Genomic DNA, 23,346 nt, shown 5'->3' on the forward strand with positions numbered 1-23,346 from the left:
GCTCATGATTGGCAGTGGAGTTTTATGGTGTCAAGTTGCCAGCCTGGCACCCAACCTTCCAAAGAAGGCACACACTTGCCCACACTCACACCTAGGGCCAATTTAGAGTATCCAATCCACCTACAGCATGTCTTTGGGATGTAGGAGGAAACTGGAGCACCCGGAGGAAACCCACGCGACCACAGGGAGGACATGCAGACTCCGCACAGAAGGCACCCCAGCCGAGGATCGAACCGGAGAACGTCTTGCTGTGAGGCGACAATGTTAACCGCTGCACCACCATAGCCACCATGTTTAAGCTATTCTTAGCTTGCATTAAAAGCTTGCTATCAAAGGATCTACCTGCTTTTTCTGTTTTCTGACTTTCTAACATAGAGTAGATAGCTCCCCTTTTTCAATCTAGCTCATTAATTCCACTATCATTCTATTCTTGTATATCCCACTTTTCCATTAATGAGTGCTATTTTTTTTGTGGGTCAGTACTACCATTATGGTTATACCTTGGGCAATTCTGGATAATTTCCACTTTGAATCCCCATCTGACATTAAATGAAAAGTAATTAAGATACTTGTATCCATTACTTTCCTTAGGAAGTTTTGCATATCAGATTTCAGTCTTTCCAATGATTGTTTGGCACCAGATAGATCTTTAACCATCGCTCATTCATGATGTCTTTTCCTAGATGATGATTCCATCCTAACCTTTTTGACCCCTGTTATTATTGACCAGAGCTTTATATGCTTGCAATAATTTCCTTTTTTGATGCCTCTTCTGTCCTAGCTTCAGTTAGCAGCCATACTCCTTCACATACTACCTCATACTCTGACCAATACATCTTTATGTTCTCGTCCCACTAAGCATAGTCTGTCTCAGGTATTAAACTATAACTGTTCTCGATCCACCAAGCTTCCACCTTGGACAGCTTTTTTTCCAGTACCTTATGTCTTCCTTTAGTGAACTCCACCTTTTAGCTGCTATTTCTCTTCTTCATCTCTTCCTGTCAGTTATTTATATCCCTATCTGGGCCAATTGGGAAATCCCTCTTGCCAACTTACTTCCAATACTGTTTCACTCACAGCCTAGCAGGTATATTGCTCAACTTTCATATTCTTTTTGCTAGTCAACATTTGTGTCCAAAATCCTATCTCTCTATGATAAACATGTCACACAGATTGTTCCTCCACCATTGTTTTCAGTTAGCTTCATAAAATGTACTTTGCAGCAGATATAATAGTCTAATTTGCATTGGTAAATAATATAATCTCAGATTTGTCATTCCCAGCCCACCTTGTTCCACTGGCAGTGTCAATTCTTCCTACTGCACCCTGGGGCCTTGTTGTAAAAAAAGGCTGTCAATGTCTTATTTATTTTTTCACTCATTTTTTCTTCCAGTTTTGTAAAATACTCCTGACCAGTATATAGCACCATTGGTACTAAAAGCATCTTTATGGCTTGTATTTTGCTTTCCTTATCCATAGACATCAAACTCCATTCTCAAATATATTTAATTATTTTTTCTCTGTCTCTTCCCGGGTCTACTGCTCTACATGGAAAATACACTTCTTCGAAATAGAGCAGTAGACCCTACACTTCAGCGAAAGATGACTTCAATGAAAGTGCACTTTTGCTGAAGTCTAGTTCCCCAGGCGACCCAAAAAAACATGTTTTTGCAGGGGGAAAGCCCCCCTGCACCCCCCATGTGGAGGGCTGTGCCTCCCACACCCCCCTACTTAAATATACCAACTCCAAGATCACACTACAGCGGGGAAAAGGGAATATTCCCATTCTGCACTGTAGTGTGACTGCCAAAGTCAATGTTCGAAGTTTCATTACTTCGAACAAGTGGACTCGGTGAAGTGGGGTTCGAAGTAGTGAAACTTCGAACATATGCACAGATCCCCTTTTCCCACATGTCTTTAGCAACTTAAGCCACATCCTTCTCAACCCAAATATCTAAATATTTCATTTTCTCATGTTCCCATAAGAAAGAATATATTTGAACTAATTAAAATGTTGGGAAGTAATTCATAACTATTGTTTTAGTTCATTTTCATTTATCTTGTATCATGTTATTTTGCTGTAAATTCTCAACAGTGAAGATATCCTATGACTATCCTGTTCTGATTGTGTAACATACAATATTATAGCATCAACAAACAGAGACATTTTTTCTTGCCTGCCATAACAGTTATAAAACCTTGCATTGTTGAATCCCTTATTTTAAGTTACAGAGGTATAATGTGAACAATAATTGAGAAAGTGGACACTTTCATCTAGTCCCCATTGCCGACTGAAATTTCTATGATAATGATCTCATGACTTTAACATATGCTTCTGCCTGATTATATATTCTCTAATCATTTTCATTATTAAAGTGACCCATTTCTCTGACAATCCAAAATGCAATAGAACTAATACCATATATCTACAGCTCACCCTGCTGAAGGCTTGTTTAGCATCAAGTCCAATCAAGAGTAATCTTTTAGTTTAATTTCTCCAAGTCTTTTGGGTTTCTAATACCATGATGAGAATGGACTCCCATTCCTAAGTCAAAGTATGATTAAAGTTCTTGAAATAGTATTGCTTCAATCTGTGATGTTAGCTAAAAGTGGTCTTCTCATCACCTGCACTGTGCTCAGAATTGATTCCTTCTGCAATTCATACTGAGTTACATATATCAGTAGCATATCTAAATACGACCATAAATTCATGTTTTATGAGACCCATTGCTCCTACTATTGGTACTGTCTTGTTATCCTTCTTCCACACTGCTCTTGCCCTCATTTCTGCCTGCAAGTCCTGGTATTTGATGACTTTGTGTCTCTCTGCATGTAAGACACTATAATCACTGGGTATAGCAATTTCAGTGATCAGTGCTACTTTTGTCTTCTTTTCAGGGACTACTATATCTGGTTTCCTCACATCTGTTTTTTGAACTGTTGATAATGTGTGATCCCATTTGATATAAACTTCATCATTCTCTATAATGCTTTGTGGCTCATGTTTCCAATGCTTTTCAGCTACTTCATTATTGTAATGCTTGCCCAATCCCATATGCAACAGTCCTTATTATGCCTTTCAGTGTATACCAGCAGCAAGATGCGTGATTGTTTCTAGTTCTGTTTTACAGAACCTGCATTTGTTTGTTTCTCCCTCATGTCCAGTGGACTTTGTAAACCAACATGTACATAGTCTGCTGCCCTGGGCTGCTAACATTAACCTTTTTTCATCTTTTGGTTTAAATTCACCTCTCCTTAACCATTCATATGTCAGATCCTGATCAACATGAGGGTGTTCCAGGAGTTTTCTGTACTTGCAACTATATTTATTCCTTTTCCATATTTCTTGCCTTCTCATCTGATCCTTCTCCTTATATTCTTTCTTTTTTTTTTTTTTTTTTTTGGCACATTCAGTTGCTGCCTGACCTTTGTCTGCTTCTGATTTGGTTTCTATTCCCACCTGACACTGATATGCTTCTGCTAAACTAAGCAGGGAAGTCATCTTAGATTTGTTCTCTTCATGTTTCAAAACCTTCACTATATTTGGATCTGATGAGGCCAGCATATATGTATGCAGTCCTACGACTGCAGATCTAGGCATGTAATAAATTTCGAGGAGGCCCATGCCTCCATCAGAATGAGGGATATATAATCTTAATATGCACTGATTTTGATATATCATTTGATAAGCATGAAGCATTTTTCTTGTTTTCCTGTATAACTGATCCAATTCCTTTGAGGTCAGTCAATCACCCCAAAACTGTAAATTAGAATAGGAAGAGTAAATTGGTTTATAACTTGGGCTTTGTCCCTAGATATCAGGGCTGTTTTTAGTTTTAATTTTAATCTTCTAAAGTATTCTTTACTGAGTTTTCATCACATTTGTTCATGTTTTATTGTCAATCCTTTATCAATTCCCAAACATTTATACACTGCCTCCTGCTCAAGTTCCTTTATATCGCATTCTTGTCCCAGACTGATATTTTCCTGGTGGTGCAGCTTTCCTGCTTTAAATGTTGCTTTTGCATATTTATCAAGAACTGGCAGTAGTCATCTGAGAAAGTTTTGACTACTGCCAGTTGTGTTTTTGGCTCCTCATCTGATGAACTATACAGTTTTAAATCGTCCACAAAAAGAAGATGAGAAGTCTTTACATTTTGTTGTTGTCTGGGAGCAAAATTGTAACCATGACCTAATCTGTTATGTAAACAGCTTAATGTGTTAAAGGCAGGACAAAAGAGCAGAGCAGCAGTGACAGAGAGTAACCCTAGAATATCCTCCTTTCAATATTTATCCCTGGGGTAACAATTTGACTTTTATCATGGCTGAGCTGCAAAGTGTCATTGTTTCATGGTCGCTGTAATGTAATCAATCAATGTATGGTGTATGTTATACATCTGCATACACTCCTTTATCCATGAATGTGGGATGCTGTCAAATGCTTTTTTGTAGTCTATCCATGCCATAGTTGATTCTTCCCGTGTTTACAATTCTCCATTATGACTTTTTTGACAACAAATGATCCTTTGTTCCATATGACTTTTTTTGGTAACCCTTTTGTTCTATTACCGGGACTGAGTTTTCTTCTAAATGACTATAAACTCTGTTGGGCATCAATTCCAATATTTAGTTTACACATTGTCGGAAGACAAGTTATTGGTCTATAGTTTTTAGGATAGCTTGCAGGTTCACTCTTAAGAAGTATTGTTTTTCCTGTTAACCAGGTTGGTGACTGTTTGAGGTATGCATATAAGTAGTTCTGAATTAGGGCTAAATTTTCAAATAACAATGTTGGTACTTTTAGCCAGAGATTAGGTACTGTATCCTGGCCTGGGGTTTTCCATTTAGGAGCTTTTCTTCATTTTGTTTCAATTTCTCTGGCTGTTACTTCAGCACGTTTCATATCCTGTAGATTGGAACTTCTTACTGTTTCTTTTACTTCTTCTAGACATTCTACATCTTTATGTTCCACAGGGTCTTCATAAATATTTCCCTAAAATGTGTCTATTTCTTCTTTTTTTTGGTCGTGTTTCTATTCCTTTTGATTTGTATCCCAATTCTGTATAAAACTTTTTGGATCATTAATGAATTGCTTATTTTGTACTTTTCCTTTATATTTATCTACATATCTTTTACATTTTTCTGCCTCTGCTGATATCTTTAGTTTATTATTTGCAATAGTGTATGATAGATCCTGGTTTGAGTTAATACTGTGCATTACTTTTATCATGTCTATCTTTCTATATTTTGCATGAATTTCTGTTAATAGTATTGATTACTGTGTTCATTTGTTTTATCAGACTTCTAACATTTTGAGTCTTATTGACTTTCTGTAATCTATTTCTTTCATCAGTCTTAATATGTTTATCCATCTCTATTAAGTCAAGCAACTCTTCCCTCAGATCTTTTTCTTCTAAACTGAGGAAACATTCTTTATTCTCTGTTTCCTGTGGGCATTCTACAGAAAGTTCCAGAACATCTTCCTGTGACATATTCTCTTCAGCTGTATCCTGCATCACCCATTGCTGTTTCATATTGGGAACTCACTGGCCTATCACTCCCAACAATGGCTGCGTCAGAGTTGCCACCATTTCCTGTTCCTTCCCTTGCTGTGCAACTCCATCTGAACTTTTCTACTTATTTCCTGGTGAAGGCTACAGAGTATCTTCATGTGGCAACTTATCAGTTGCTTCCCATTCCACTTGCTTCACCGTAATTTGGGGACTCACTCTTCCATCATGATGTGATGCTACCAGAGTTGAATTTTGTGCACTAAATCCTTCACTCTGCAGGTAATCCATGACTTCAGTTTCTTAATTTCTTCATTATTAATCTTCTTTTCTACTTTCCTCCTTTGTTCTCTTATTTTTTGTATTGTAAAATGTTCCATATCTGGATGCTTTTGCCTGTATTTCTCTTCAGATATCTTTGATGCTGATGAAGCTTTCTCCTTTGCATAAAAATTGCATCGTATTAAATCTTTTTCTTTCCCATGTCCATATTTCTTCTTCAGATGTCTCCCGCTCCACCTGTTTCTTCTTACTTTGGGGACTTATTGTTTCATCATTCTGTCACATAACCTGTGTTAGATGTTCTACACTAAATCCTCCATTTTATAGGTATTCCATAACTTCAACTTCTGTTTAACATCTACTTTACTAATCTTCTGTTCTACATTCCCACTTAGTGATCTTACCTTTTGTATTATAGCAATAACCCATGCCTGGGTGTGGGTAATGTTGAATTTATTCACGGTTGGTGTGGTTTAGTCACGAGGGTGAAGCTCGAGTGGCCAAACAAAGACAACCGTGGGTAAATCCAGCATTATCCACACCCAGAAGTGGGTTATTGCTATTATACAATGACATTATTTAAGAAAAAAATAATTACTTTGCTGTCTGCTCTTCCGCAGCTGTCTGGTATTCTGCAGCAGTTCTTCCGCAGCTGTCTGGTATTCTGCGGCAGTTCTGATGTACTGCGCATACGTATGCTTACGCAGTACATCAGAGATGTGGGCGGAAGCAATGGAGAAAGCAAGATCTCTGTTGCTTTTTACAAACTGTCTCGCTATGTTAAAGGAGTTTAACATAGCAAGACAGCTTTAAAAAAAGCAACAGAGAAAGCAAGATCTCCGTTGCTTTTTACAAAGTGCCTCGCTATGTTAAAGGAGTTTAACATAGCGAGACAGCTTTAAAAAAAGCAATGGAGAATCTCTGTTGCTTTTTTTTAAAGCTGTCTCTCTATGTTAAACCCATTTAACATAGCAAGACACCTTTAAAAAAAGCAACGGAGATAGGAATATCTCCGTTACTTTTTTTAAAGCTGTCTCTCTATGTTAAACTCGTTTAACATAGCGAGACAGTATGTAAAAAGCAACGGAGATCTTGCATTCTCCATTTCTGTAAAAAAAGAGTTATACTAATGGAAAAAGTCCGGGCGACCGGACCTTTTTCCATTAGTATAACTCTGATTTACAACGTGCATGCTGACCAATCAGCGTGCATGTTTTGGAATATTAATGGAGGGGTCGTTGTATAATGTGAAATTTTCCACATCTGGGTGGCTTTGCCTATATTTTGCTTCAAACATCTTTGGAGCTGCTTTTTTTTTTTTTTTTTTTGCATTGATTAGTTTGGCATACATATTACAATATATCAGATCTTTCTTTCTTTCCCATGTCCATGTTCCTTTTTATACTTTTCAAAAATCTCTAGTTTTTGTTCTTTATATTTTCACACTTCCTTGTTTGCTTCTTTCTCCAAGCAGTCCAAAGTTTCTTGCTCTATAGAATTTATTTTCATGAATCTGTTGTGTTAATGAACACAAATTTGCATTTGAAGCTTTGACAGTTTTTGTTGTGTGAGTATATTTTTCCTCTAATTTCCCACTTAATCTTTATGAGTATCTTCTACCCAGACATTCTGGGCTTCTTGCATAACAGTAACACTACGTAACTTCTTATCCTCAATAGTCTCTATCATCTTTGAGTCTTTTTGGTCTGTTAGTTTTCTCTGGACCACTATTTCCTTCTACAACAGGGGGCAACCTCCCACTGAGCCTGGCCTAGCCCCATTGTAGGAATGTTTCCATGTCCTAAGGATTCTACACTGTTATGTTTTCTAGTGGTGGCAACAGTGCACCTACCAGGATTGGGCACTTTTTTTATCCTAGGACTTGTGCACCCTGCTGTCTTTTTTTATTTTCGAACCCAATTTTGTCCATAATATATGCTATATTAAAAACAGTCTATATTTCAGTATCATCTTGGTGAGATTTTGTAAAAACAGTGTCTACCTCATGAAGGTGCTCACCAAGACTTGATGATGAATTCAATTCCAGCAGTGTTACCCTGTGTTGCTTGCTGATTTTATCATCTCTCCATCCAGATCCCCCAACATCTCTCTATTTGGACCCCATCATGTCTCCATGTTACTTTCAGAAAGTTGTTGTATCATGAGAGTCTTATTTATACCATGAAAAGTTTCGTCTCCATCAATAAATCCACACTGGTCCCCATTAATAATCTTTGCTAACCTACTGGCAAATCTTTTTAGGCATTGTAGACATGAATACTTTGTAATCATGATAAATTATTGAAATTGGCCTATAGGAACCTTGTCAGCTGGATCCTTTACCTCTATCATTACTGCTATTTTCCAAGAATGACGTATGACCCTGTCCCACCCTCCCAAGATATCATTAACTAATTTAAATTATATGTCTACTAGTTGCTTTTCTCCTACTTTCCATATTTCAACTAGAACTCTGTCAAAAACTGGGGTCTTCACCATGCTTACATGGCTCATAGTCCCCTGAATTTCCTCCTTCAGTGTCTCTTTAAATAACTTGTCTACCCTCTGATTTTGTAGTCTAGATGACTTTAATTTCACTTAAAACATCTTTATTTCCTAGTCCAGTTTCTCTCTCCACCCATACATCCTGACAGATTGAAGATGAGCCCTTTACTTTAGTAATATATACTTTTCTAATTATTTCAAGTATCAGTGTGGGGTCTGACTCCATCCTGTCTGAAGCTGGGCCCTTTATTTTAGTAATATGCTTTTGCTCATTCTGCATCTTAAGCCTTTAGGCTAACAATTTAGTATTTTGTGTCTCTTCACAGTATAGCTAGTTCAATGTGACTCTTCTAGACTTTTTCTGTTAGCCATATTATCTTCTACTATCTCCATAGACCTAACTAATTATTCTTGCTCCAGCTCAGTCATCTGTTCCAACCCCCCCCCCTGTTTCTTAAACATCTCCCATATTTCATTTTTCTTCAGCCTCAGCCTATTTTTAAAGTGTCCTTCAGTTTCTGCCACTTGACTGTTAAGGCTATTGATTTTTTCCTAATTGTGACAACAATATACTTAATTCTTATTTCTAAAAGCTTTGTCTTTTCAATACGTGTGTAGAGACATCCCAATGTTTAAATGACCCTATTTGATAATTTTTTTGTTTTTATGCTTAAATTATTGGAGTGTGATCAGATAGATGGGTAAACAGATTTGTCACTGAGTTTTTATGCTTTAATGAGATATAGAAACTCTGTTTAATCACATCCTTTATAGCTCCATCCATGCAAAATGTGTAAATTCTTAGGCGCTGCTCCTGAGTTAATAACATTTATCATCCCATACATTTTAAGATATCTTTGGAAGTACCTAGTTTCTCTGGCTTTAAATCTTTTTCTTGTGCCTCCTAACATATCCTTTTATTATATATCAAATTCCAGTCTCCATCTATGATCAAAATCCTCCAATGGAATCAAATTTTCCTTCCAATTACCTATTGATGGTGTCGTCCTAGCTCCCATGGCAAACACCACATTTTTGTTTGTAATAAATATTGTCAACACCTTGGTTGCTGATTGTAAGTTTGTAAGAGTAATATGCTTTTTAGGAACTATATACAGTTATATAATGGCATAGCAGCTAAAGTTGAACATCATGCTGCAACTATCAACAGAAAAAGGAAGACATTAGTTAGGGAAATGTACATTAATAGTATAGCATACCCAATAAGTTCAGTTTTTTGAGGAAATAAAAGGTAGGTATATCATGTTTTAAAGACGACAGATCAGGCAGCTAATGATCAAGTTTTATATATAAAAGAAAACATTGACAGAAACATTTCAGGGTTACAATGATATTGAAATAACTGCAATTAACTCTAGGCAAGACTACAGTTCAGATGAGATCTTTTTTACAGCTTCACCTTCCCCTTTTCAAAACATCATGCAGTTGAGTGTAGAAGGGAGTTAGTCACCTGAAAGAGAAATGGAAAGGGAAAGCCATGGGGAAAGGGAGGAGAACATATTACTAGTTATGCATTTATTAACCTAAGTAATTTTCAACTAAACTCAAAGCGCATTAATGTCCTTAAAAAGCCTTTAGTTGCATTCCTTCAGACAGGGCAAATTTGGTAAACGTTTTGAAAAACCTGAAACTTTATATCTGGAAACTTAATTTGCATTTCCTTTTAAGTGACATTAAGCACTTTTCAGACAATTCTACATACAGCTTAAAGAAAAGAAGTACTGAAACCTTGTATTACACCACACATTACAAGTTATTTTCAGAGTTGTGAACAAGGTATAAGAAGCATTGCCAATAATCTTATGAATAAAAATTTTATAACTTGATTGCTGATGAAAGAAAAGCTCTGAATGAACTTAAAAATGAACAGGGAATATAATTATGAAAGCACAGGTTCATAGGTTCATAGGTAGGTACTAGGCTATCGGCCCAAGGGCCTACATAAGCCTAACCAACAAGGTTCCCTGGCTGACACCACCCAAAAAAGTTATTTTCCTGTGCCACTGTCGAGCAGAGACACAGACGTGATTCCCGGGGTGTATTTCCTATTTCCCATCCACTCATCAAGATTTTTCTTGGAGTGCTAATGAAGAACTTTGCTTGACATAGCTGGGTAGCGTGTTCCAGAGTTTGGGAAGTCTCTGGGACAGGAATCTATCCCTCCAGCATGTCCTGTTTATTGTGGTGACAAGGTTTAGGTCCATAGAGCGTGTAGCTCAGAGGGATTGGGATTTCTTTAGGTGTAGCATGTCCAACAGCTCTGGGTTTGACATAGCTTTATATGTTAGGCAGAGATAACCTCGGAGTAGGCGATATGCTATGGAGTAAAGCTGGAGTTTTTTGAGGCGGTCAGTGTAGGGCATCTGTTTCAGGCCAGTAATCTTCTTTGTGAGGTACTTCTGTGGCCTTTCCAGCTGCTGCAGATGTCTTCCCTTGATTCTGACTGTACAATAACATGACAATTTTCACCTTCTCCCTCATATACTGTTAGTGCATATACAAATAAATGCTCTCTTTCAATGGCCTCTGACCCAGCTAGATTTAGCAAAATGAATGCCCTGGTGCATGCATATTTGTCAGAATAAGCTGCTTGTATAAAAATATTGTACTCTTGCTCAAATAGTCTACAATTCTCTCCAATATTCTGATCAAATGCAAGTAGTGAAGCATTTCGAAATCCATCTGCCATACAAACACATACCAGTGAAGGATTTAGCAAATATGCACGAATACACACACATACACATATGCCAGAAATTTATGCCAGTACTTGTAACTTTGCTCAATTGCACAACAAGCCGCATAATAACTGAACTTTGCAAAATAAGCCTCTCTGGCACTGTAATACTCTCAAAATTACTGTATTGCAAGAAATTGCTTCCTGCCAGTATAAAAAAGATTTCAAATAACTGCACTGTGAGAAAAACTGGGCAGAATAAGCTCAGAGTAAGAAACATTTCAAAGTAACTGCACTTTGTGAATAAACAGTACACAGCACACTGAAACTTCCCCAAAATGGTGGTATCTTGCTAGATAATTCTTTACAGTGCAAGAGACACTGTAATGGTGGCACTTTGCGAATAGACACACTCAGTACAAGAAACTTTTTGAAATGGCTGTACTTTGACTGTACTTCATGAAATAGTTGCACTTTGCACACAAACATTTCTGAATAGATGCACAGTAATAAGCACACACTGTAAGCACATTTACACACTTTGATATACACCATTTGTATTTGATCAGAATATTGCAGAGAATTAGAGAATATTTGAGCAAGAGTACGATATTTTTATATAAGCTCCTTATTCTGACAAAGATGCATGCACCAGGGCATTCATTTTGCTAAACCTAGTTATGCCCTTGATACAATATGAAGTCATAGTTATGCCAAAGCACAGCACTTTGCCAAAAAACATGAAGTTGCCTTGCTCTGCTTATGCTTAATGTGCCCTTTTACCCTTATTATATTCGTTTTGCTCATTTAATTTCTTTTCATGTCCATTGTACTTTTTTGTGCTCGTTATACTTTAAACATGCCCATTTTGCTTTAAACACACTCATTTTGCTTTACACTTACTCATTTTGATTTAAACATACTTGTTTTGCTTTACTGATAATCATATCAACTCTCAAGCTTAAACATTCCTCTCGCTTGTTTAATAATGCGGTTTGTGCCCTTGTAATGCTCGATTTTATCTTTTTTTACAAAATAAACTGTGCAAGTTTTCATTACCATTGGATCTTTACTGGCTCTTTTTCATGCTCATTTATCTTAGTTTACCTTCACTATTATCTCTGCATCTTGTGGCTCTGGATATCTGTCTCTGGTATCCCGGTTCTGACACCATGTCACTTGTCTAGTCAGAATGTAATAGACAAGTCTTTGTGGGTTCCGTTCAAGCAGCGCTTTTTTTTATGTACAAACACATCATGATTAAACTTATTAACTTCAGCTTAGGTAACTTATATAAAAACTTGCTACATTCATTCATGCATGCTCAGTCTCTGGCTGCACTTTCAAAATGGCACAGGGAATACCATGTGCCTGCTATTTATATATGCACGTTCAGTCCTTGATATGCTTCTTAAAGACACAGCACACACACACTGTTCTACACCAGGTAAGCACCCTTCCCTCATACTATTAGAAAACACCCTCCACTCCTATCCTTTCAAGTACACATTAGGACCCACAACCATCGATGGGCACTTTCGTGCTATCTCTGCATCCAGCTTAGTGGACATGGGCAACCTGAGGCAATGTAACAATTGCCTTATGAACACTGACAAATACTTTATTCTTGAAAAGACAAATGCAATATGTGAGAGATGTAATTACACATTGACACTGTTGCTTTTTGTGTCTGTATGAGGAAATCTAGCCTCCAAACAGGTTGTCAGCAACTCACACACATCACTCTCCGCACCTGCAAAGGACCACACACATAGACCCACATATGCAGAGATGCTCACATGTAACTTACCCAAACCTCAAAGGCCTCACAGGCACACTCCTCAGAAACTCTGCATGCACACAAGCAAGACATGTCCCATCACAACACATAAAGCCACGTCTCAAAGCATCTCAACTACCAAGCCCATAAGGTGAAACACTCCACAACACAATATTCTGGTTATAGGAGACTCCATTGTGAGACACACTGATGTTCCCCTTACCAGGTTGGATAAGAGGAAGGTTACATTTAGTTGCCTGTCAGGGGCCAGGATTTTTCAGCTTACTCAAACACTCCGGTCACTTATCCAGAAGTACCAGTATGACTCAATCATAGTCCACGTGGGCTTGAATGACCTAAGATGTGTACCTCCTTGGACTATATGAAGAGAGACATGATTGAGCTCTCAGAATATGTGTCACAAGCAGGTATAAGCTTAGCATTGAGCAGCATTCTACCATCTGCAAGGATGATGCCTCAATACCAGGTGAAAATGATCAACTTTAACAACTGGCTTAGCTACTGGTGTCTTTCCAAAGGGGTCCAACACTTGTCAGTCTGGGAGAACATGGTTGACAGGCTATGCTGCTTTGTAAGGTATGGTCCTCACCTGTCACCTCTAGACTTTTGAATATTGGCCAAAACATTATGCATCCCTATAGTGCCTGTTTTAGGCATTGCTAAACAGACAAACCTTTCAGCATAATAAAAGCTACTCGGGGCAAGCTAAAGGTGTTACTGGTCAGGGCTAGGAGTCTCAACAAGAAACTGCACTCCATGGAAGTTCTCCCCACCCGGGAGAATGCTGATATCTGTGCAGTTACTCAAACATGGTTCAAAGCCATGGGCAGCATTCTGGTAGTGCATGGCTATAACACCTTTCATACATTCCGACCACCCACTAAACATGAAAGAGCAAAAGGCAGAGACGTAGCTTTCTACATAAAGGAAAAGCACACCTCAAGGCTCATCAAACAATATAGCTAACCACAGGAAAAATCCATTACCATATTTTTGCTAGCTATACATCCCCCACCACGAACTATGAACCCCATACATCATACCTGAAGTTACTAGAATCACTCACCATCCAGACCAATACCATACTCATGGGTGATTTTACCTACCCCTCCATTAACCAGGAGGCATGCACAACTACTAACATGCAGGCCCAAAGATTTCTTGACGTTGTAAATTCAAATGCCCTGGAGCAGCTAGTCTACACTCCCACTAGGGGAATAAATATCCTATATCTGTTACTCACAAATATAGTCCCCCACTTAACCCCAAAATCTTTAAAAACTTATCTAGGGTAAATTACCCCATATTAAGATATGGCATAGTTAGTTTCCAAACTCTCCCAAATCCAGAAAACACAGAAGCCTATTCAGAAGCATATACAAAAGCCCTGTATGACCACATAAACAATGATAGTACAAGACAGAAATAAACCCTGGTCAAACTGCAAAACCAAGACACCCTGGCGGACCCCTGGTATTAATAGGTTGTACAACAAAAGAAATAAAATCCTGTCAAGAAGTAAGAGAAAACATGCACAACAGAGCAAAATGTTCTTCATTAATTTAAACAAGTGAATCAGAGTAGCTAAAGTCTCCTGAAAGCAGACTTTGAGGTAAAATAGCCTCCAAATCTAAGGATAACCATAAGGCATGTTTCAGTTATGTCTGCAATCTAAAGGCCATCACTCAACAATGTGTGGAATTAGCTGTAGATGTCATCACCTATACTCAGCCAGAAGATATAGCAAATCAGATGGCTGACAAATTCAGTTCAAATTTCACCTCCCCATTACACCCAGTTCTCGCCAAATAAATACCCTCCACCACTCCACAACCAATTATCACCAAAGAACAGGTTACCACTGCGCTCTCTAAAGTTAAGAACAAGGCTTTAATGGGACCTAATGATATACCAGGTTGCCTCTTAAACAGCTTAATCAGTACTTAAAAAACAATAAAACAAAATGTTGCCAAAGAATTCTGCCATGAAATTATTACTTCACTAGATCATTTATTGTTAAAAACAGATAAGTGCTTTCATTCACTATATTTATCATGAACTTCATCAGATGAAGACGAGTAATAAATTTGTGACTAAATTCTTTGGCAACATTTTGGTTTATTGTTTTTTTCTTTGTTTGTCTTGTTTCTTATTTCATTTTTTAAATCAGGACTTATCAGGCTCATTAGGATCTCTATTTAACCACAGCCTCTAGACTGGCTTTGTCCCAATAGAGAGGAGGACAACAACAGTCATCCCTCTGCATAAAGGAGGACCATCTACTGACCGGGGAAATTTCAGATACATAAATTTGACTAGTCTTATATGTAAGGCCATGGAAAGAATAATCATGGTCCTGATAAATAACACAGGAAACCTCCAAACACTTGACCCGACCCAATTTGGCTTTGTCAAGAGCAGGTCACGCCTACTGGATCTGGTGGATTTCTTTGAGAAAGTCACTGAGGCCATGGATGAGGGTAAAACATTACATACCACCTACCTCAACCTAGCCAAGGCATTCAACACAATTCTCAACTCAGTTATTATAAATAAACTCACAAAACTGGCCATAAAATCCTATGCTGCCAGATGAATAGCCAACTGGCTCACGAACAGGACATGTGGTTAAAGTAGGTGAATCCAGATCCAGCAAAAGGTCAGTTAGTAGTGGAATGCCACAGGGCTCAGTGCTGGGACCACTCCTATTTGGTATGTACTTCTCTCAAGTCAAGGCTAATGTGAAAGGCTTCTGGATGGCAAAGGTTGCCAATGACTGCAAGCTGGGGGCAGTCATTGAATTCCCCCAATCATGTAGTTATCCTTCAGGAGGGTCTAAATCAGACAAATGATTGGTGCCAGAACCATAGCCTAAATATGATCCCTTTTCCATAACTTTGATAGAATTTCCTCCTTATGATCTATGACTGGTATTTAGCCCGAATTATTCTAGGTATGTTCTTTGATAAGGGACTAAGCAAAAACAACACATGGTCTCTTTCTAGTTTGATTTCCTCCACTGTCATTACTTTCCAAATTCCGTCTATTATGAAGTTTCTATAATCTTTCCCTCCAATTTTTCGGAACAGCTGAAAAATCATGTATTATCTCTGCAAGATTTCTCTTCTATATCAGCAGTTTTCACTTTCAATTGTTCTTGTAACAATTCCTGTTCTAATAACTTTCCTTTGACCTCTGCATTTTCCTTCTGAAGGTGTGTTATGTCATTGGACTGCCTTGTTAGCTTGTTACCATGTGCTTTCTTTCTTCCACCTTTATATTATTAGTCGTTATCACAGCAAGACGTTGACCTGTTCGATTCTCAGCTAGAGCGTCTTCTGTGTGGAGGCATACGTGAATGGGCATGCCTTCGTTGAAGGTTGTGCATCAGGGCTGGTAACTCGGCACGTAAAAATCCACTACCAAACATTAGCGGACCGGAGTTCCGCTGTGGCGACCCCTAACTGGGATAAGCCGAAAGACACAACAACAACATATAGTCTTCTAGATACCCACTAATTTCTGAAGACCTCCTTGTATGTTTTGGTGTATTTGTCTTGACGACTTTCCCACTTCTCCCCATTGGCTGCCTGGGCCTATGGCCCTTATTCGCAGCTGCTATACAGTCACTGGTCTCTTTGCTGGCTTGTCTTTTACTTCTCCTTGATTTTGGCCTCACAGGGCATTGCTATTGAGGGCTATACTTCTACTCTTTCAGAACAGGAAGAGTGACTAATTTAGCCAAGGATGGACATTCAGTAGATGTGGTAAGAATGTGCAAGAAGGTGGAAATCAGATGTTTTTCTTACTTATACTAGATGATTAAGAATCTTGGCCTCAATCCTGATCAGTGGACAGTTGCATGGTTAGGGTACCCAGGACTATCATGACTTCAGCTGCTGCTGTCTATCAAATATTTCCTTTCTTTCAACAGGGTACTTGATGTAATAATAATTCAGTTCGGGAATAATAGCTTGTGTTTCATTCCAAAGTGGATTTTGGGTAAAATCCTGGCTGATTTAGCCACGTTATGTCAAACATCATCAGTTGTAAGTATGTCTCATCACATCTAGATTAGTATAGAGCACTACTTTAAAACCTGCATACATTGAAGTGACCCAGTGTTTCTTTTTCAACCACCTATCTAGTTTAGCAACTAATGATGGGTCTACTTCACCCTTTCGAAGGCCGACAATATCGAAGCTGATATTGTTGGCACTGAAAGCGAAAGTCATCGCACGTGTAAACAGAAATCTCCATAAGGGGAGATTTCTGTTTACTGCAATGTAGTGTGATCTAGGAGTTGGTATATTTAAGCAGCGGGGGTTGTGGGGGCTGTGGTGCAGGGGGAGTTAACCAGAACAAGCGGGGGGGCACCAACTGGCAAATAAAGGAAAAAGTTAATTTGATGTGATACATACAGTTTACAGTTGGTATTTTGAATGCAGTTTGTAATATACAATTGGTTGCTGAGCTTATGTATTTTAAGTCTTAACAGTGACAACATATATTCTTGTGCTTGGCCTTTGTTCAAGGAAGGGAGGTGTGTTAGTTGAGAATGGTAATAACTCACATATAGGTGTGAATAATGCAGGTTTACAGATGATTGGCTTTGTCTGATCATTCAGGCCTCACTCTTGTGATCAAACCATACCAGCCATGTATAAACCTTGCATTACCCAGACCCAAAGTGAGTTACAGCTGAATCTTAGTTTTCTTTTCGAATTCCAGTCTTATTCCTTGAATGTCATTTTTATCTGTAGAACAGATCACTGGATCAAATGCAATGAAGAAAAAAGTGGAAGAGAAAAAAAAGAGAAGATAAAGAGAGGACAGAGGAGGGGAAGAGGGAGAGAGGAGAAAAAGGGGAGGGAAGAAGACATCCCTACCTCAAACCACAGCTTACCCAAACAGCATACCCTTATACCGAGTAACCATGGAATGCATGGAAACTCATACGGACAATTTCTTAAAATTCACATAAGGTCCAGAACTACCTTTGCCAAACAAGAACTGCAGAAATTAAGTAATTCAGTGATTTGTCTGTGCTACCAATCTCAGACAACCTTTGTATATTTCCTGGATATACTTCTTCTTGGATCCGCATGTTGTTCTGCAGGTGTACAGCCTCTCCACATCACACAACCATACTATATAATATATTTGTTATTAAAATGTTATAGTCTGCATTTGGCCAGGATACAGGTTTGTTCTCCAAGAAGCATGTGACCAGATTTCAAGTCAAATTGTCAATTAGAAGGGGAAGATCTGTATATCTCTTATCTCTGTGGAAGGAGTAGAATTATATTCTGATGGGAAACAAAATGGTTAATTGTAGTACAAAAATCTACTAGTCAAGACTATGCAAAGAGAACATGTTTCAAGAAGTCTCTGTTTTTGAAGAATAAAGAATGTATGATTACAAAGGATATGAATAAAAGTATTGTCAACTATACAAAAAAAATCACGTTTAATAAAAACAACAAAAAAGCATTTTTTGCAAGAAGAGCAAGCCCCCTGCACCCCCGTATTATGGGATATCTGTATCATCACTCTGAAACTCAGCAGCCTTGGATATCAGGTGAAGCTTCCTTACCCCCATAGTTGTGTAATCTTGCAGAATTCAGCAGGCATTCTAACAAAACACATGAATCAGTTTAAAAATTGACTGTTTCAATTTTGTCTGGCACTGAGAAGATGGAGAGACTAGAAAAGCCAAAGTTTACATTTACTACATGTTAACACAGAGGAGTAGGAGCTAAAATAAAAAAAATCCTCATCGACTTAGGATGCCATCCACCTGGTGCTGGAGTCTTTGCTGACACTACTTTAGCAATAAGTGTAGTCACCAGAGGACTAATCCCTCCAGGATAGGAGCTACACCGCATGATCATGGGAATTCTCTCTGCGTAGGCTGTATAGTCATTCAATCAGCAGACCAACAGGCTCTGACAGATGGTCAAGTTGATGGGGACAAAATGCTATACTATGAGCCCAGCTGATATTTATGCATACACTCCTTTATTTTTAGAAATAAACAATCTTAGCATCTGCAAAATCTATAACTTCCTTTGATGACTCCATTATATACTGTATGTTTCATCAAGGAACAGAGACATCCATTACTGCAAAAAATTTAATGCAGTCATAAAATGAACTAAAGTGGACCTGCTATGATTATTGACAGATAAATTATTGCAAATCCTGACAGTTTGAGACTACCTATTCAAATGGTACTGAAGTTAACTTTGTGTGGGCCTTTACTATCACACTGTCTCTTGTACGGGGTTTGCCCAGCATCCTGTAAGTAATTATTTTTCCCCTGAGTTACCTAAGCTATGGGTAAGAATAATTTCCATGCAAATAAATGGCCTTACTGTTTCAGGACTTGTAGTAATTTTCTGTGAACAATTATGTGAAGCAAATGTGCAGGCCAAAACAGCAATTTCTATACAAATGTAAGGATTAAAGGCGCATCAATAGACGGAGCTTAATGCATATTCCTATGGCTCTTTATCCACTGGTAAATAATTTCATAACTATGAACTTATGAGTACAATAGATATCTAGTTGTGAAGCTACCTGCTTTAACAATTGCAAGTGCAATAACGCCATTCATGGACAAAATATTTTCAATATTTGGCATACCTGATATTTTAAGAACTGACATTTTTCACATACGGCAATTTGCTGATACAATTCAAGCACAGAAAAGTAACACCTTTTTAAGGATATAAGCCAATGGACTTGTTGAAAGGTTTGTGTACAGATTAGGGAAAGATGCACACATAGTAAAGGCACACACTGGAAACGACATATGAAAATCTTTCTTATAAACTGTAGAGACACTCCATACTGTACTGCAAGACATTGTGCTGGATTCAATAAACCAAACACAGCTCACTAAAACCATGTGCACATTGCAGTGGTAGTGCATTAATTTGTATTCAGTAAATGACTTAGCATGACATGCATGTAGAGCTGCGCAAACACAGTAAACATTGTGGCATGCTAATTACTGCATAAACACCTGAATTGTATCAACCAATCCAAGATGGCAGAGCTATTCAACAAGCTTTAAGGCAATCATGTACACTTAGTATAGCTTTTGCCTTGTATTCCAAAACCTACTGGAATACAGCTACAGAAAATACATTCGAAGGAAAGAATGTTAGGAGCTGCTTCTCCTCTGCATGTGTTTGTGCAACAGGTTCAAGTCTACGCTGCTGCTGTTGCTGCTGCTACTGCTGCAAGTAGGAGAAGGGTATTTATACTCTGTTTAACTTTTCATGGTCTGCATGTGGTGGAAATAGTAAAATTCTACATGGTGGATAGAGACACACTCCAGGATCTCTGCAACCTCTCGAGAGTGAGGACAAACCAAGAGAAACCAATACATTTGCAGACCAGGTGTGTGTAGTACTTACAAAATTAACTACAGAAACATTTCAGAGATCCACAGGGGCCATGCTGGAGGTGTCACAGGAATCAGCATCCAGGATCCTTCACCAATTCCTGAATGCTATGCTACAGCATGCCAGTGACTACATATATTTCCCTCATACCCCTGAGGACAGAGCTAGAACTATACAGGATTTCTACCTCATAGCACATTTTCCTGAAGTCTTGGGTGGTATAGACTACACGCACATTGAGATCAAAGCAACAGCGTAGAGTCTACATTAACCAACAGGGGTTCCATTCCATTAACTGTCAGGTCATGTGTAATGCTAAGAGAATCCTTTTCAATGTGTGTGCTGCCAGCCCCAGCAGTTACCACAACTCCCATATCTGGCACAACTCGTATTTCTTCCAGAGGTTTCCAAGGGTGATATCCCACAAGGTTATTCAATGAGGGATGCAGGGTGTGAACCCAAACCATGACTGATGATGCCCATCAGAAATGCACGCGCACACACACACACACACACACACACACACAAATGTTATAATGAGGCACAAGTTCAAAGAAGAAATTTCAAAGAGCATGTGTTTAGGCTGCTGAAGTTACAGTTTCGGTGCCTAGATATATCAGGGTGTGCTTTGCAGTATGATCCCAGTACTTGTGCCAAAATTATCACAGTCTGTGCTATCCTACACAATATCATCCTGCAGAAACACCTGCAACAGGAACACCAAGGGCTAGGAACAAAAGTTCCACCACCACTGGTAAGATCACTAGATCCACACGTAGGTTAGGAAGAGCAGGTAGACATAAGTGCACAATATGCCCTTGCTCTTGCAAGAGACAATGTATAGCACACATGCTCACCACCTAAGGGGGTAAAATGTTTATCCTTTGCATATATATACAGTAGCATTGATGACAGACAACACTCACAACCTTTACTGCTAACATCAGACAGAGTCAGCCCTGAGTGACAGCATTTGTAACTGCAAGACTATCAAGGTAAGTGTTGAACCTGTAAAAGAAAAAAATGTGTAAGAATATGAATGAATGGTACACACCTGCATACTGTTACTTGTAAATGTACATAAGTAGAATGTGTGAGAGTTGTCAAGTAATGACATCAATATGTGACAGGACTAACTTCTGTAATATATATTTCTGGAGTTTATCAGCCAATATGACTCATGCATCTAAAATACCCAGTAGAGGAAAAATCAGTCCAAACTCTACTTATCCCTACATTCTCCCAAGTGGTGTAATAAGTATGAATACCGTATCAATGATTTCAAGGAAGGAATCACGGCCCTAAAATGCTCAAATAAATCAGAAATAAGATCCAGATAACATCACCAATACATATTCTAAGCACTCATTTATCTATCCACCCTGTGCATCAGACAATATACATATGTAACCCTGAATCAAAAAGATAGAAACAAGTTGATGCACAATTATCATCATTTGCACAGGTGGAGGTTGGGGGGGCAAGAGGCCAAGGCTGACACCAAAGTAGTGAGTTTGTACGAGTAAGAAACACAAGCAGGCAAGAATGTAGATAATATCAAATGGCCACTGAGACAGAATGACCTGCAACCCTCATTAACACCTCATGTAGCTGGTATATGCGGGTGTCTGAATGGGCACACAATGTGAACTCTGTGTGTGTGTGTGTGTGTGTGTGTGTGTGTGTGTGTGTGTGTGTGTGTGTGTGTGTGTGTGTGTGTGATCACAGCCAAGCTTTGTACTAGCACTACATCCTTGCATGTCAGAAAGCTGTGAGCCTTGCATTGTAGAGATATCAGTTCATCATCATTGCCCTGACCATGACAACTGGCTCTCCCAGGAGTTGCACTGGCATATCCATGCCCATGTTAAGATGTGGTGATGCTACCTGAATGTGAGAGATGTCTGCTGGACAAGCTCTCCTCATGACTATGCCCAGGACCACAACCCCATGGCCTACCACTTCAGGGTGTGGACACCTCAACCACTGATAGAGCAGTGGAAGTAGTGCCCCTATGGAAGCAGGATTGGGCATGACCGCATTGGCTAACATCAGATGATGTTGTGGCCTTCCAACCATGTGAATGCTGTCCCCTTCCCAGCAGACGTTCCATCACAGACACTGCCCATGCTGTCTTGGCATTCATCTGATCCACTGAATTGGCCACATGGTGGAGGCAGTCATACGTCAGCCTGTGCGACATCTAGAACCCCAAGCATGTCCATGGAGGCCCTAGTGAAATGTGACAGCCCTAAACATATGTCAAGTGGCACATAATGACACACCAGCACCAGGTGGAGGGCAGACAACAAGCCTCCTCTGCGTACCTCTACAACCCTCCTACGTGGCACCTCACCCACACTTTAGCTATGGACAGAGTCAATGGGCACTGAAACTACTGAAACCACACTACCCTGATTAGCTGTGTCACCATCAACCTGTCCACTATCTGAGGGCTTAGTAGAATGGGTATGTGTAGGCATACTGACTGTGTCTGAATGAAATGTATGAGATGAGTGAGTCACAACCTCAGTGTCAGATTCAGCCTTTGGACCCCCTGACTGTGTCTCCATTCAGCCACCATCATCATCAGAGCCTACCAATGCTCCATCAGGTGGTAGGAGCCTACACTTCCATTGTCAGGATCACCTGTGATAATAAGCAACAAACACAGGAACAAAATTACTACTTCCATAAATATTAACCCAAAATATCTGAAAAAAAAGTAACACTGTTTACACAATTGCAAATGCCACATCAATACAGACACTCATTACACACTTCTCATACATACAAATAATATAAATATCTAAATAATGTTTAGTAAGAACAAAAACAAAAAAAATACTTACCATGTGCAGATGTATCAACACTTTGCAGAGAGGATGGGCCTGGAAGAAATGAAGCAATGAAGAGACAGCAATTAACCATACACTGGACAGTGAATACACAATCACCTATATGACCTGTAAGAAATAGCTCTAACTGAAACTTTAAGCTGCCCACCCACACCCATGCCTACTGAGCAATTCTCTTGTATAACTGTATTAACATATTCATTGGTACAGATGGAGAAAACATGTATCACAAGCAGTAGCAGCAAAATTATATTTTAGTCTATAAGACAATATAATG

The sequence above is a fragment of the Protopterus annectens genome, chromosome 9.part0 (assembly GCF_019279795.1).
Source record: "Protopterus annectens isolate FY-2018-M chromosome 9.part0, PAN1.0, whole genome shotgun sequence".
Classification (NCBI taxonomy): Eukaryota; Metazoa; Chordata; order Ceratodontiformes; family Protopteridae; genus Protopterus; species Protopterus annectens.